The following is a 13,342-nucleotide window of genomic DNA, read 5'->3' on the forward strand; positions in this document are numbered from 1 at the left end:
ATTGATAGGATAAGCAAAAAAAAAAGTAACATGGACCCAAAAAATACTTTTTATTTTCTCAACAGTTATTTTTCAATTCATTTTTTTAATGTCCGATTTTTCAAACAAGGCGTGGACTTGATGACGTCAAAAGTGATGCTCTTTGGCGCATCTTTCTGTCGCGTTTCCACGTTATGATAGGGCGAAGCGAATTAAAATTGCGCTTTGCGCTCTACGCTTGCTATCAACCATATCGTTGCCAATACACATGAGTAAAGATGCGAATTAAATATTTTGTTCTGCGAATGGCAACACTGAATGGCATTTCATCATTTGTGATGTCATTGGCAGAAGTATAAACAATGAAAGTATACCAATTTAAGTATTTTTTTAAAAATATTAAACTGTTTCAGAAAAAAATACTTTTAAAATTTTGGAAACGACCCCATTCAAATTATGTTTTTCTCGCAATCACGAATTAGAATATGACTTTATATCGTTGTGTTTCTTGTTTCTACAAATGGGATGGAATGGAAATGAAGAAGAAATTCCCACCCATCATGTGACCAGTGATTTTCTAGATTAGATGATGTTGATACAAAGCATGTCCATAAAAAGAAACGGTAATTAGGATGCGGTTTTTTATAGATAGTTATTATGGCCGATATCCGCCAGTACACTTATCATAAAGATTATATTTACAGCATACACCGTTATGAAATTCTTATTTTTTATCAATCTTAAATGATAGAGGAATTAGTGATCTGGAAATAGTGTCGTATTTAGATGAAGGGGGGCTCCGTAGGCCCGGAGTGGTTATTTCAGTAAATTGAGTTTGCAAAATAGAAAAAAAATTGTGTTTTCAACACTGAATTATAAATAGATAAACAGCCTCTAAAATATGTTTTAAAAAGTAAGGTTTAAGAAAGTTTTGTACATGAATCTAAATCTTCTTCTAAGCATGACTGATGATCGCTATACTGTTCTGTGTCAAATTCTTCTTCATCATCTTCATTAATGGAGTCCTCATCAATTGAAACCTCAACTAACAAGGTCTGCAACCTCTTCATTTCATCTTTGTAGCTTAAATAGCAATGCATTTCACAACCTCTTCCTTTACATTCGGCAATCTGAAATGACAAGTGTGAGCGCACGCTCCGGGCCTCTGAGCCCCGAACCGGAATTTTCTGGGGACAGGGTTGCCAACTCCTAAAAATGTTTCCCCCTAAACTCAACTCATAAAACCCCTAAAAACCCCTAAATGACGTCAGAAAGTCACGTAATCCTTTGACTGTGACGTCACACATGGGATTAAAAGATCACGTGACCATTGCTATTTTGTTGCTGAGTGGAATAAAATCATTTTTATCGTTTTTATGTCATTTTTGATCAAAACCAATGGTTACAAAGGCTCAAACAGTAAATGTAAGTAAAAAAATGCATGAAACAATCGAAAAATAGCATTTTCATAGGTAAAAAAAGAACATTTTTACCTAATAAAACCTTAATATTTAAACCCATAAAGTTACCCCTAAAAAATTTTTCCCCCTAAAAAAATCCCATTCTAAAATTTCCCCCCTAAATCTAGGGGGAAAACCCCTAAGTTGCCAACCCTGTCTGGGAAAAAGGGGGAATGTACATTCCTGAAAAGCATGTGGTCAGTATTGTAGGTCACCTTGCACGCAGCTACTGTGGACCTCATTCATTTCCGTTGAAGGGGTGATTTTTGGCAAGGTAGTTTTGTAATGACCGGGCTTGAGAGACCCGATGCAAGTTCTCCCGGGTTAATAGGGGTTTTTCCTGAAAAAAAAAAGTAAATAATAAAAACAACCGTCGTCATGGCAAATGAAAAACCAGAGCAACATCAACTTTGGCCCCCTGCTCCTAAACCTCTTTGGTTGGGCCATTTGTGCGGAAGATAGTTTCGAAAGCAATTATTAAAAAGTACAAAAAGAAACGAATCCCACGTTGTCTAGTGGTTAGGATACCTGGCTCTCACCCAGGAGGCCCGGGTTCAATTCCCGGCGTGGGAAGGATGCTGTTTTTTTTTTTTTTTTTTAAATATTTAAAACTCCTCTTCATTACACACGAAACCATCAGGGCTCTCTGTTATTTTAATCAAGTTTTCAAAAATTCCGTCACTGAAAGAAGCATTTGTAGAGGTGTGATAACATTAAAAATTTTTAAAACCAATTACCAGTATTTCATTTAAACTAACACACCACGTACTATGTCGTGTCGCCACGCAGATTTTATTGCTATACGGTGAATAGAGCCTGTCCTCCCCCCCCCCCCCCTTGTAAACGTACACGAAAAATTTAGAGCATTGTTTTATTATTTTGTGGGAGGACCCTTGAGATGTTAGAGTGGGAGCGACAATTAAAAAAATATTTTTTCTCGTAGATAATATTTCAGGCAAAATTGTCGTTTTATCAAAGGTAGTTCTGGGGAAACATAGGGGAGGGGGGCGGGATGCTGAGATATATCGGCCAAAAAAGAGGTTTCCTGACTGCTTTAAACTTTCCGATAAAAATCGTATCCAACAGTTAACGTCTCCCACGTTGTCTAGTGGTTAGGATACCTGGCTCTCACCCAGGAGGCCCGGGTTCAATTCCCGGCGTGGGAAGGTTGATAGAAATTTTATTTTATGTGTGAACCATTTTCATTACGGAGTAAAAATATGACAACATATCTACACGTACAAATAACTACAATGAAAAGAATTAAAAAAAAAAAAAACTTTTTTCAATCGCTTGTATTTTGTTCATGCATACACGTTGTCATATTTTTACTCATTTCACTGTGCAAAGTATTCGACGGCTTCTTTTGCATAATTTTCATTACTTCTTGAAAACTTGAAGCACGTCTATTACTTCCATCATTTTTTCCTTTATAGACTCATGTGAGAATACGATTTTGCTTTTCACCAATTATTGATTGATTAAACAGCTTCAAAATATTTTAAAGTAATGCATGCCTCAAAAAAATTTTAATAAATATTTAACATTCAGAAAATAACTAATACCGGAAGAAAAAATTCTGTTCACGGAGAAGATAGGACCGAAAGTTCACGAACATGTCTATATATGGGCATTTTGGGGGGATTTTTCTTTGGAAAAAAAAATAGCAATATATTATTCGATATTCGCCGTTTGCTTGGGACCAAGTGAGTGGCGTCGCCAAATGGCGCATTTATTTGTTTACATCTAATCCATATTAGGAGCCATTCATTAATTACGTCCGAGGGGGAGGGGGGTTTAAAAATCACTACATACCCTTACTTTGGGGGAGGGGGGGTATCAAACCCATTCTTACGTAATATTTTCCAAGTCGATATTTTACATTAGAAATCACGTGGTCAAGTGATTTGGCAGGGATCGTATTTCATTTGCGTCTGGAAGGTAAAAAACATATTAGGATGAGCTCTTTTCTATTTGTTTTACAAAGAATGAATTAGTGTAAAATATAATAAAAGAATCGCACTATGTATGGCATGTTTTATTTTTAATTAGTATCGCATCATATACAAAGAAATGTCGAGAAAACATCAGTCTAGATTTTGGAAATATTTCTTTACATAAAAAGGTTTAATCTAATGATGGTGAATTTAACAACTATTTCAGTAATAAAAGATTCGTTATTTTTGAAAATCGAAATGGAATCTTTCGTAAGTAGGGGGGGGGGGTGCATGAAAAATCTTACGTACCCTTACATGGGGGGAGGGTCAGAAATTGTCAAAATCATCCTTACGTAATTAATGAATGGCCCCTTAGGCCACTACATAAGGGGAGCTGACTCATCCGACATTTTGGTTCCGAAATTGTCGGGGGACAAAATTAGTATTTGTGCAAAAGCCTCGTTGCAGAAAATTGGTGCCCAAGCTTAAAATAAAGAAGATTTAATTAATACAAATTAAAAATAAATAAGGTTGTGAAAATAAGGTTCATTACAGTAAACTTTCCCGATACATGTTTGCTGAATTTGTGAACTAAGTTACCTTTCTCGATTTACCTTATGTGACATTTTACTTAACTTAACATCAATTGTTTTACGAGATAGGAACCAACGAATATTATAACGTATTAATAAATACTAGAAACGTGGTTGGATCCAAAGATGCCTTAAAACCAAAATGTCGGCCTGTCATTTTCAAAGGGTTCAAAATCCATCTTTCCCGTGAACGAAGTATCTCATCAATGCTGCAGTGTGAGCGAAATGACGTCCGAACACAAATTCAAACAATAAAGCTTTTTTTAAAGCATAATGAAGTAAAGTTGAAAACTTGGTTAACGTACGGAAAATGGGGTGGTTTCCTTCAGTCAAAAGCACAACTTTTAGTCATTGAAATGGATAGAATGAGCAAAAAAAAAAAAAAAAAAAAAACATGGACCCAGAAAATATTTTCATTTTCCCAACAGTTTTTTTTTTTTAATTATTTTTTTGAAATGTCCGATTTTTCAAACAAGGGCGTGGTCTTGATGACGTCACAAATGATGCACTTTGCCGCATCTTTCTACTACGTTTCCACGTTATGATAATCAAGCAGCGAATTAAAATTGCGCTCTACGCTTGATAACCAACCATATCGTTGACAATACACGTGAGTAAAGATGCGAATTAAATATATTACACTGTGAATGGCATTTCATCATTCGTGATGTCATCAGCAGAAGCCGTAAACAATGAAAGAGCTCCGATTTATGTAATTTAAAAAAATATTAAACGTAAACGAATTTATCAAAAAAATGGTTAGATCCTATGTTTTGAAGCATGCTCTTTCACAAAAAAAAAAAAAAAAAAAAATACTTTTAAAATTTTGGAACCGACCTCATTTGCAAGACTTAAACGGAAATTTAATTTATATAATTGGTTCAGTTCTTTGATCATAGATCCCACGTTGTCTAGTGGGTTAGGATACCTGGCTCTCACCCAGGAGGCCCGGGTTCAATTCCCGGCGTGGGAAAATAATTTTCGTATAAAAATTTCTCATCACACACAATTTTTTGCAATAAAATTGTAAGCAACAAATCATTACCAAGTCGCAGCAGTACTCATTTTGACTCTTTTCCTAAATTTTAAAGTTAAAACGGAGCGTATCTAGAAATTCGGAACTCCAGCGCTCGAATACGCTACCTTGCGGGTGATTTACAAAACAGCCGATGGAACTAAAACATTGTCACGTTGCGTTCCACGTGGTGTCTGTTGACGTAAACACAGGCAGTTTGTTCTGAGTATTTATTAACGCAATCGATGTGCCTTAGTGTGCTTTCAGCTACAGAAATTAATTCGTCCCTTAGTAGTATTCTCGAGCTTCTCAAAATAATGTTAGTTTTCCTTATTTCTTTCAAAAAAGTATTAAATGGTGGAAGCGTAAACAAGAAAACTCTGGATTAATAAAATTGGATAACGTTATACCAGGTAAAATTTTTTATTGTTTTGTATGAATTTGTAAGAATATGAGTTTTTTTAATCTTAAATTAATTTAACTAATCATATTTTACAGCAGCATTTAGTTGGAATGGACAGTATGCAAAATATTTTCTTGAATTTATTATCGTAGAACAAAATGAAAAATGTTTAACGGAGAAAGAATTTACTTGATTCCTTTTATTCTCAGCTGAAAGGTTTCGCCAAATTTGTTTAGGGTTATAGTTTTAGTATTGTGCGAGCAAAGTAGCCTTGGCGAGATTTCGCGTTTTTAGTTAAACCATTTTTAATTTTTATCATGAGTGGAATAAAATGATAGTAAGCTTACAGAATTCGATAAGTAAAACGAAATAATGGTCAATCAACTGAAAAGAAAACTACCACCATATATAAACTGTGAGTACACATTTTATTTATTTTGTTCTGAGTGAATTTGAATAAATATCAGTTTTTCAATTCGATGAAAAAAAAAAAAACGAACTTAACAACATTGACTGGACACTTTTCCTTAACCTAATTCCACATAAATGATTTAAATAACCTTTGTTACTACAGTATCCTACTGAAATAGACAGTATGCAAATAAATTTTCTTGAAAATATTTATCGCAGAACAGATTGAAAAATCCAGAAAGAACGAATTTGAACAATAAAAAATAAAAGTTCGCCAAAAATCTGTTTATAGGATTATGGTTTTAAAATTGTGTGAAAGAATAATGTATCTTGACAAGATTTCGCATATCAGGTAAATCATTTCCATGACGAATGAATTAAATTCATGATTTCTTTGGATATCCAATCATATAGTCATAGAAATAAATTATCTAGTGTTAAACGTTACTCTTGACAGTCTGCCACGTATGTGCACTATGTGACAAAAATGTCAAAAAATGCCGGAAATGTCACGAAACTGAACTGAATATGTACTAATGTATAGAAAAAACGGTACAAAATGAAAATGCCGTTCGAAGGGAACCAAAAATTTATGAATTCCGAATTCAACATCGTGAAAATGGCTGCTTCAGAACAACTTACTGTGTGTTCTGCATTAATTTTTACTTTCGTAATACTTTTTGGTTTCTAATCCCTTTCTATATGGGTCAGAATAACCAAAAGACTTTGAAAAATCTTTTCAAATGAATAAAGCGAAAAAATCATACATAACAACAAAAATCACAACACTTTTAGCATTTTCTTCGTTACCACATGCGTTTGTTTTAGTTTTTAAGTCGGCCATTAGACAGTGACTGCAGTGCCCCCTATAGTTCGTTGGAGTTGCGAATTTCTTTCTCTCTTTTTTTTTGCCAATACATGAGTTGTCAATAAATTAAAAGAGTCAGTTTCAAGGCTGAACTTAAGCAATCATATACGAGTATATGTGGCTATGTGGGCGCTTTTAAAAGCTCTTATTTTTTCACTATTCTTGAACAAAATAGTTTTTAAATTCGAGCATACAAACCAGCAATACTGGAAAAAGATTAATGAAAAAAAAAAAAAAGAAAGAAAGTTATTCTTTTTTTATGCGCAATACATTTATATTAAAATGAAAGTCCGTACCGGTTTTTTTTTTCCGAATAAGGATAGGTAACAATAAAATATGTTTTACCTTTCAAAAATTATCATTTCAAATTAATTTTAAAACCAAAAAACTTTAAAATAAAATACAAAAAAATGTTTTTTAATTCTAAAGACTATTTCTATTCACAACTCCAATAAACTACAGGGGGCGCTGCAACGCAACCACAGTCCAATGGCGGATCAAAAAGGTAAAACAAACAAATGCCGGAACTTATAACTTGCTTTGAAGTTTAGTGAATGACAGTCATTTGTAATCGCGTTTGTGGGAAGCTTTCTTTTCTATTCCTCTGAAATTACATTACACCATAAACTGTCTGAAGCCTGTAATTTACCAGAAAGAAAACACGTGCAACGGAATGTTTTACCTTTTTCGATGGAATTTTTAATCACCGCAAGGTAGCGTATTTGGGCTCTGGAGTTGCGAATAAGCTTGGATCGCACTAAAAAGTATGAATAGTGTAAGATTAAGTAAAAAAAAGTATTAAAAAAAAGTAAAGTATCAAAAGTGTATGATTTCTTGATTGCAACAACCGAAAATTGAAGTAGATCTTAATATACAGTGGCTCCCAAAAGTGTTCGTACACTTTGAATTTTTTTAGTAAAACCAAAATAACGCGAAACTGAATTCGAATAGAAATTCGAAGTCAAATATTTTTTCACATCATTCCTATGTCATTCTAAGTACAACCCGCAGTAGTTTTTTTCAAAATATTGACGGATCTTCTTTTTGAAATGGGTCAAAAAACGAAGAGACAAGAGAAATCACACGCCACAAAAGTCATCGTACACTCAAATATTTTCGAATAAATTCATGATTAAAATTTTCATATGCCGTTTATTTAATATTTTTGCATTGTGTTGACCCTTAAAAGTCATTTGGCTTTAATTTTTTGTTCATTTATTCCTTAATATTGTGCTTATTACATTAAAATGGCTGGTATTCGTATAAAGCAACAAACACCATTCAAAATTTGAATTTTTTTTTCTCACGGTAGCGGTAAATTATTTTAAAATGTCTCAAAATTAGATATTTATACCATTCCATAGTAAAATGCTAGATAAAAGGCTTTAAAGAAAAGACTCGGACCGAAAACAAGGTAAGAAAAGGTCAACTGGCAAAGTTAACAAAGCGTGATCGGAGATTTTAAGTTAAAAAAAAAATATGAACAATACAAATTTGAGTGCTGTAAATGTTTCTTCAGAGTTAAATTAAATATTTTACATTTAATTTTCACTTAAAATTGTTCACCAAGTTCTCTGATTAGCTGGATTAAATGGGACCTCTTCCCGCAGAAATTTTCTTGGTCGTGCGAAAAACAGAGAGCTTACGCTTTTCGTCGCAAAATCAATGATAAATAAGCTCAAAACGTTTTACAATTACGTCTTACTCACAGATAAAAATGAGTTCAACATTTTTGGTTAAGTTGTTGTATAACTGTAAGTTGAAGAAAAATTTTTTGAACTTAATCTTAAGAACTCAGTTGGATCAGTTAATCAAGACGGTGGAAGTGTTATAGTGTGAGGGTGCATATCAGCATCAGGACTTGGTAGTTTGGAATTTTTTGATGAAATAATGAATCATGCCATTCCTTCAAATATTTTAAAACCCAATTTTGAACTCTTAGCCAAAAATTTGGTTATTGGAAACAACTTTATTTTTTATCACGATAACGATAAGAAGCACACGGTTTTCAACGTTTGCGTCTAGTGCCTCGAAAATTGTCCTAAAGTTTAGAAAATACCCCCTTAATCTCCGGATTTGAACTCAATGCAACATATTTAGAGATATCTAGTGGCTAGATTACGAAAATACGACTTTGAAACGAAAACAGAGCTAGAAACAGTAAAACTCAAAGTGCGGTTGAACACTTAACTCAGAAATTACGCAAAAAAAGAAAGAAAAAAGAATGAAATTTATTCCTAGGAGTTTAAAAGGTGTTGTTGATACTGCATGATACTCTACTAAATAATAACTTAATAAAAAGTTAGATTATTCAATAATGTATAGACACTTTTTAAAGTGTACAAAGACTTTTGTGAGATAAAATTTCCGGCACTTTTTGGTTTTTAAAAAAATAAGTCTTAATATTTTTTAAAAACTTTTCATGTAGTCTTGTTAAAAATGATCATAGATCTTAGAATTAAATATCTATTCCGAAATATTAATTCTAACCAATGGATAGGGGCCAATTTCACTGAAAGTCGTAGTTGTACGAACACTTTTGGGAGCCACTGTATGTATGTTTATACTAATTCTAAAGCAGTCAATAAAATTAAAATTAAAAGTTTGAAAGAAGAAATATAGGCCGTATAATAAAATCTATTCGTACAGAGCTGTATGCCGGCTGTTACTTCTTTCAATTTTTTAGTTTTAATTTTATTAGCCGCTTTAGAGTTTATACAAACATACATACATATAATAAGATCAACTTCAATTTTTGCTTGCTGTAATCAAGAAATCATATATACTTAGTTTATTTCATACTTTATAGTGCGATCCAAGCTTATAGAAATAGTTTTTGGAATTTAAAAAAAATTATATTTTGCTTTATTTTTTTGTAATGAAGAGACAAAAACATATTTCCTTATTTAATACAATTTTTAAAAATTAAAATTCGAAAACTCACAAATCCCATTCAAAGAGACAGAAAAATCCATTCATTAAAAGAAATTTCTAAGAACTAGAGCACTGACGAAAAATTATTTATATCTTCAAATTTGAAAGGGAAAGTTCCAGACTAAGCAGAGATAAAGTAAGTTGATTATTTGCATCGGTCAATTACACGGGAAACGCTACATACGCGATAGAAAGATGCTTTAGTACAAAAAAAAAGAAAAAGAAACGAGTGGGAGAGGATAAGATAGTTATCGTTCGTTTATCATCAAGACTAAAGTTCAAAAATATGTTTTTCTCAGCACTTTAAATTAAACGACATAAGACAACTCCCCCCCCCCCCCCCCCCCCAGTGTTTAGTGCGAATTTATTTATTGTTTTTAAAGACAGATATGACAAAATGTCCACCCTAGCCAGGTGCAAACAGCCATTTTTAGAAAGTTAGCCCTGTTCGTATCGCTTTTTATAACTCTGAGCACAGGTGCTTATTTTGCCATATTCAAGGATTCTGAACCAATTAAAATTATTTAAAAACACAGTCAAGGTAATCTGAAAAATCAGAGCAACATCAACTTTGATCAAGTGAGGATAGTAAGCAATTTGTGTTTGCTCAAAAAAAAAAAAGAAAGTTATATTTAGTCAGAGCTGCCAACTGCTACAAAAAAATCATAGTTTCTACGAACTACAGCTTTAAACTACGACGCTACGAAAGCGGGTTCCAAAATTACGATTTTTTGTTTTTTAATCCCCGACACACAAAGGAAGGGGGTTATAAGTTTGACGTGTCTGTGGCTAACTTTGTGTCTGTCTGTGGCACTCTAGCGCCTAAACGGATGGATCGATTTTGAAAAAAAAAATGTTCGAAAGGAGAGTTGATCGAGAGAGTTCTTGGCTAGGTTGCATCTTTGGATGACATTAACGAAAATATTAATTAAAAACCTCTAACAGGTTTTTTGCGATTTTTGCAGTGAAAATAAATTTAAAAATTTGATACCAAAATAAAGAGAATTTTTTTTTTCGCGTCTGATAGAATGTGTTTGCAACTTCCATGTTTCATAGAATTCCAATTATAACGTTTTTTTTTAAAGCAGATTTTAATAACGGATCTTTATTCACGCGATTGATAAACGAATTCATTGTAGGCCGACAAGGAAATAAAACACAATGATTTAAAACTTTTATGTGTTGCCAATTTGTATTTAATCTTTACTAAAAATAAACCTCTAAGTCTCTCTGTCTGTGACGCGCTTAACGCCTAAACCGTTCGGTCTATTTTTACGAAATTTGGCACAGAATTAGATTGTAGCATGGGGGTGTGCACCTCGATGCGATTTTTTGAAAATTCTATTTTGTTTCTTTATATTCTAATTTTAAGAACATTTTACCCAGTAAATTATCTTAACGTGGAAGAGTAAATTACGAAAAAAAAAAAAAAAAAGAGTAATGTAAAACAGGGTTTGCCCGATATATATATATATCACGAAATATATCTGATTTTTATTTTGAAAATATCATATTTTCTATACTTATTTTTTCAACTACGGTATTTTCAATATAAAAAGTATATTAATCACAGTAATATTGTTTATTTATTATTAAAAATAAGCAAGAAGTGATGTACTATATTTTTATGATGTATTAACACATCAATAATATAACAAAGTAATACAATATTCCTTTTTTACTTGTATTTTATATTCATAAAATTATTAGTAACGTAACAATTTGAATTCATAATAAAAGTGTCCCATTAAATATTAAACATTGCTCAGAAAAAAAGTAAATGTATTATGACTGTGCAGTGACAGATGCATATTTTTTAATTCTGAATCATATAACTGTGCAAAAGTAGCTAATAGAAGAAAAATGAGTAAAACAGCTAATGCTAAATTAACTCCATTAAAATTGATAGAAATGTAAAAACAAAATATTAAATATAAAAAATAAAAGAAACTATAATTTTAAGTCTACATATTGTTATTATAATATAAGAAAATAAAGAGTTATTTTAGGCTGTGCATTTATTAATTTGAAGACTTGAGTTTGTGTTAATTGAAAATATCACATATATATCAAAATATCGGATATTTTCGAAAATATGATATTTTCGAACCCTGATGTAAAAGCACTTGGACTTCCACTTTTCATCTTTAAAGACAGGTTATGCAAGATGTACTATTTGCAACTGCGATTTTTCAGTTGAACATGGTGGTCGTGATGATTGCCGCAAGCATTTTACTTCAAAAAGACATTACGACCGGGTGAAAGGTGGAGCTAATAATCAAGAATTGAGTTTTAAAATCAATATTTTATAGACTTTATATTCTGTATAAATTTTTTTATTCTGTATTATTATTATTTATATTTAAAATTTGTTAAGTATCATAGTTTTTGTTCTTTATAATGTGGACACTTCATCACTGTTTAAATCTGCCGCAGCTCGATATAGTAGTACACTTGTAATAAGTTCCTGTATTACTACTGCAATGTTCTTAGCATGAGCTTCAAATTATTTCTAACGTGAATAAAATAAACCAAAGAACATAACACAAAATGAAACAATATTTTATTGCAGAAAAGTAATAAAGCATACAAAAATAATAAAATAAACTTGCAATTGTTTTTTTAAATAATAAAAACATAAAATAACTAACAAAATAGAATTAAAAAAAATAATTAAATAAGTATAAGTGGTACACATAGTAACAATACAAATCAACACAAATAAATTCAAGAAAAAGTAATTACACAAGGGTTTCAAAACTTAAGTTTCTCAAAACTTAAATAAATAGACAAAATAACATTAGAAAAATGGATTACTGAGAGAGGCTTAGAGTTTAACAATGAAAAATGCGTCATTCCAAAATGCCACTTGCCCTCTAACCAGCAATGAAGTCCCCCACTGCTTTACAAACTAGTCTCTCTCTTTTTTTTTACTATTGAAGTTGGAAGATAAAGATAAATAAAATGTACTTGTTTCCATAGATCTGAACTTAAACAAAATGCAAGTTTAATTTTTAACGTTCTTAAATGTTTTAATCCGAGATTCCCCCACACCCCTTAATTTGATTTGTTTTGTTTTGACCATTAACAGCTTTCACCACCATTTGTGTGAGGAGTCAATCCATTATTTTGTGCGGATAGAAGCTCTGCCGAAAGGTCATTTTCTGTTTTTATATCAGGCAACGGGAAAACTGTCATCTTGATTTCTATTTTTAAAAAAGGCAGAAAGATTAACTCATTTTTTCAAAATGCTAAGGACATCTTTTTTTTTCTTCATAAAAAATGAAGTAAGGGACAAATTTACCTCAGGAGGAGGGTAGCAAGCATGCATTTATCTCCAAAAAAAGAAAACAAAAAGGAGCCAGCATGGGATATCCTTGAAAAAAACACCTATTGTGGTGTGAACAAATTCAGTTACATGTTAAAACAGAATCAAGAACATCTTTTTCATATGAGTAACATCTCAACATCTCTTGCATATTATTCATCAAATTATTATACTCCTTGTTATTTTCAAAGAGTCAAGGAGATACACCAAATAATTGCAATTGTCCTTGCTGAGCAAGTTGAAATCCTTTAAAACAATCTTTTTTTTTTTTTTTTTGAATTTGTGTTAAGATTACTAAGAAAAACCTAGAATTGAAAGATTAAAAAAAAAAGGTATTCCACATAATTCTTAATGCTAATCCCCCCCCCCCTCAATAAGATCTCTTCTAATAGGTGCTATCTTTTGGGACAAGAA

At 32.0% G+C, this 13,342-nt stretch overlaps 3 non-coding genes across 3 annotated transcripts; all 3 read left to right on the forward strand.

Annotated features, from left to right (window-relative positions):
* Positions 1-1,940: 1,940 nt before the first annotated feature.
* Positions 1,941-2,012, forward strand: Trnae-cuc (transfer RNA glutamic acid (anticodon CUC)). The gene has a single exon. It is a non-coding gene; the product is annotated as a tRNA-Glu (tRNA).
* Positions 2,013-2,533: 521 nt separating this feature from the next.
* Trnae-cuc (transfer RNA glutamic acid (anticodon CUC)) lies at positions 2,534-2,605 on the forward strand. Its single transcript has one exon. It is a non-coding gene; the product is annotated as a tRNA-Glu (tRNA).
* A 2,264-nt stretch (positions 2,606-4,869) lies between these two features.
* Positions 4,870-4,942, forward strand: Trnae-cuc (transfer RNA glutamic acid (anticodon CUC)). Its single transcript has one exon. It is a non-coding gene; the product is annotated as a tRNA-Glu (tRNA).
* The last annotated feature ends 8,400 nt before the right edge of the window (positions 4,943-13,342 follow it).

Source organism: Uloborus diversus, chromosome 4, assembly GCF_026930045.1.
Source record: "Uloborus diversus isolate 005 chromosome 4, Udiv.v.3.1, whole genome shotgun sequence".
Taxonomy (NCBI): domain Eukaryota; kingdom Metazoa; phylum Arthropoda; class Arachnida; order Araneae; family Uloboridae; genus Uloborus; species Uloborus diversus.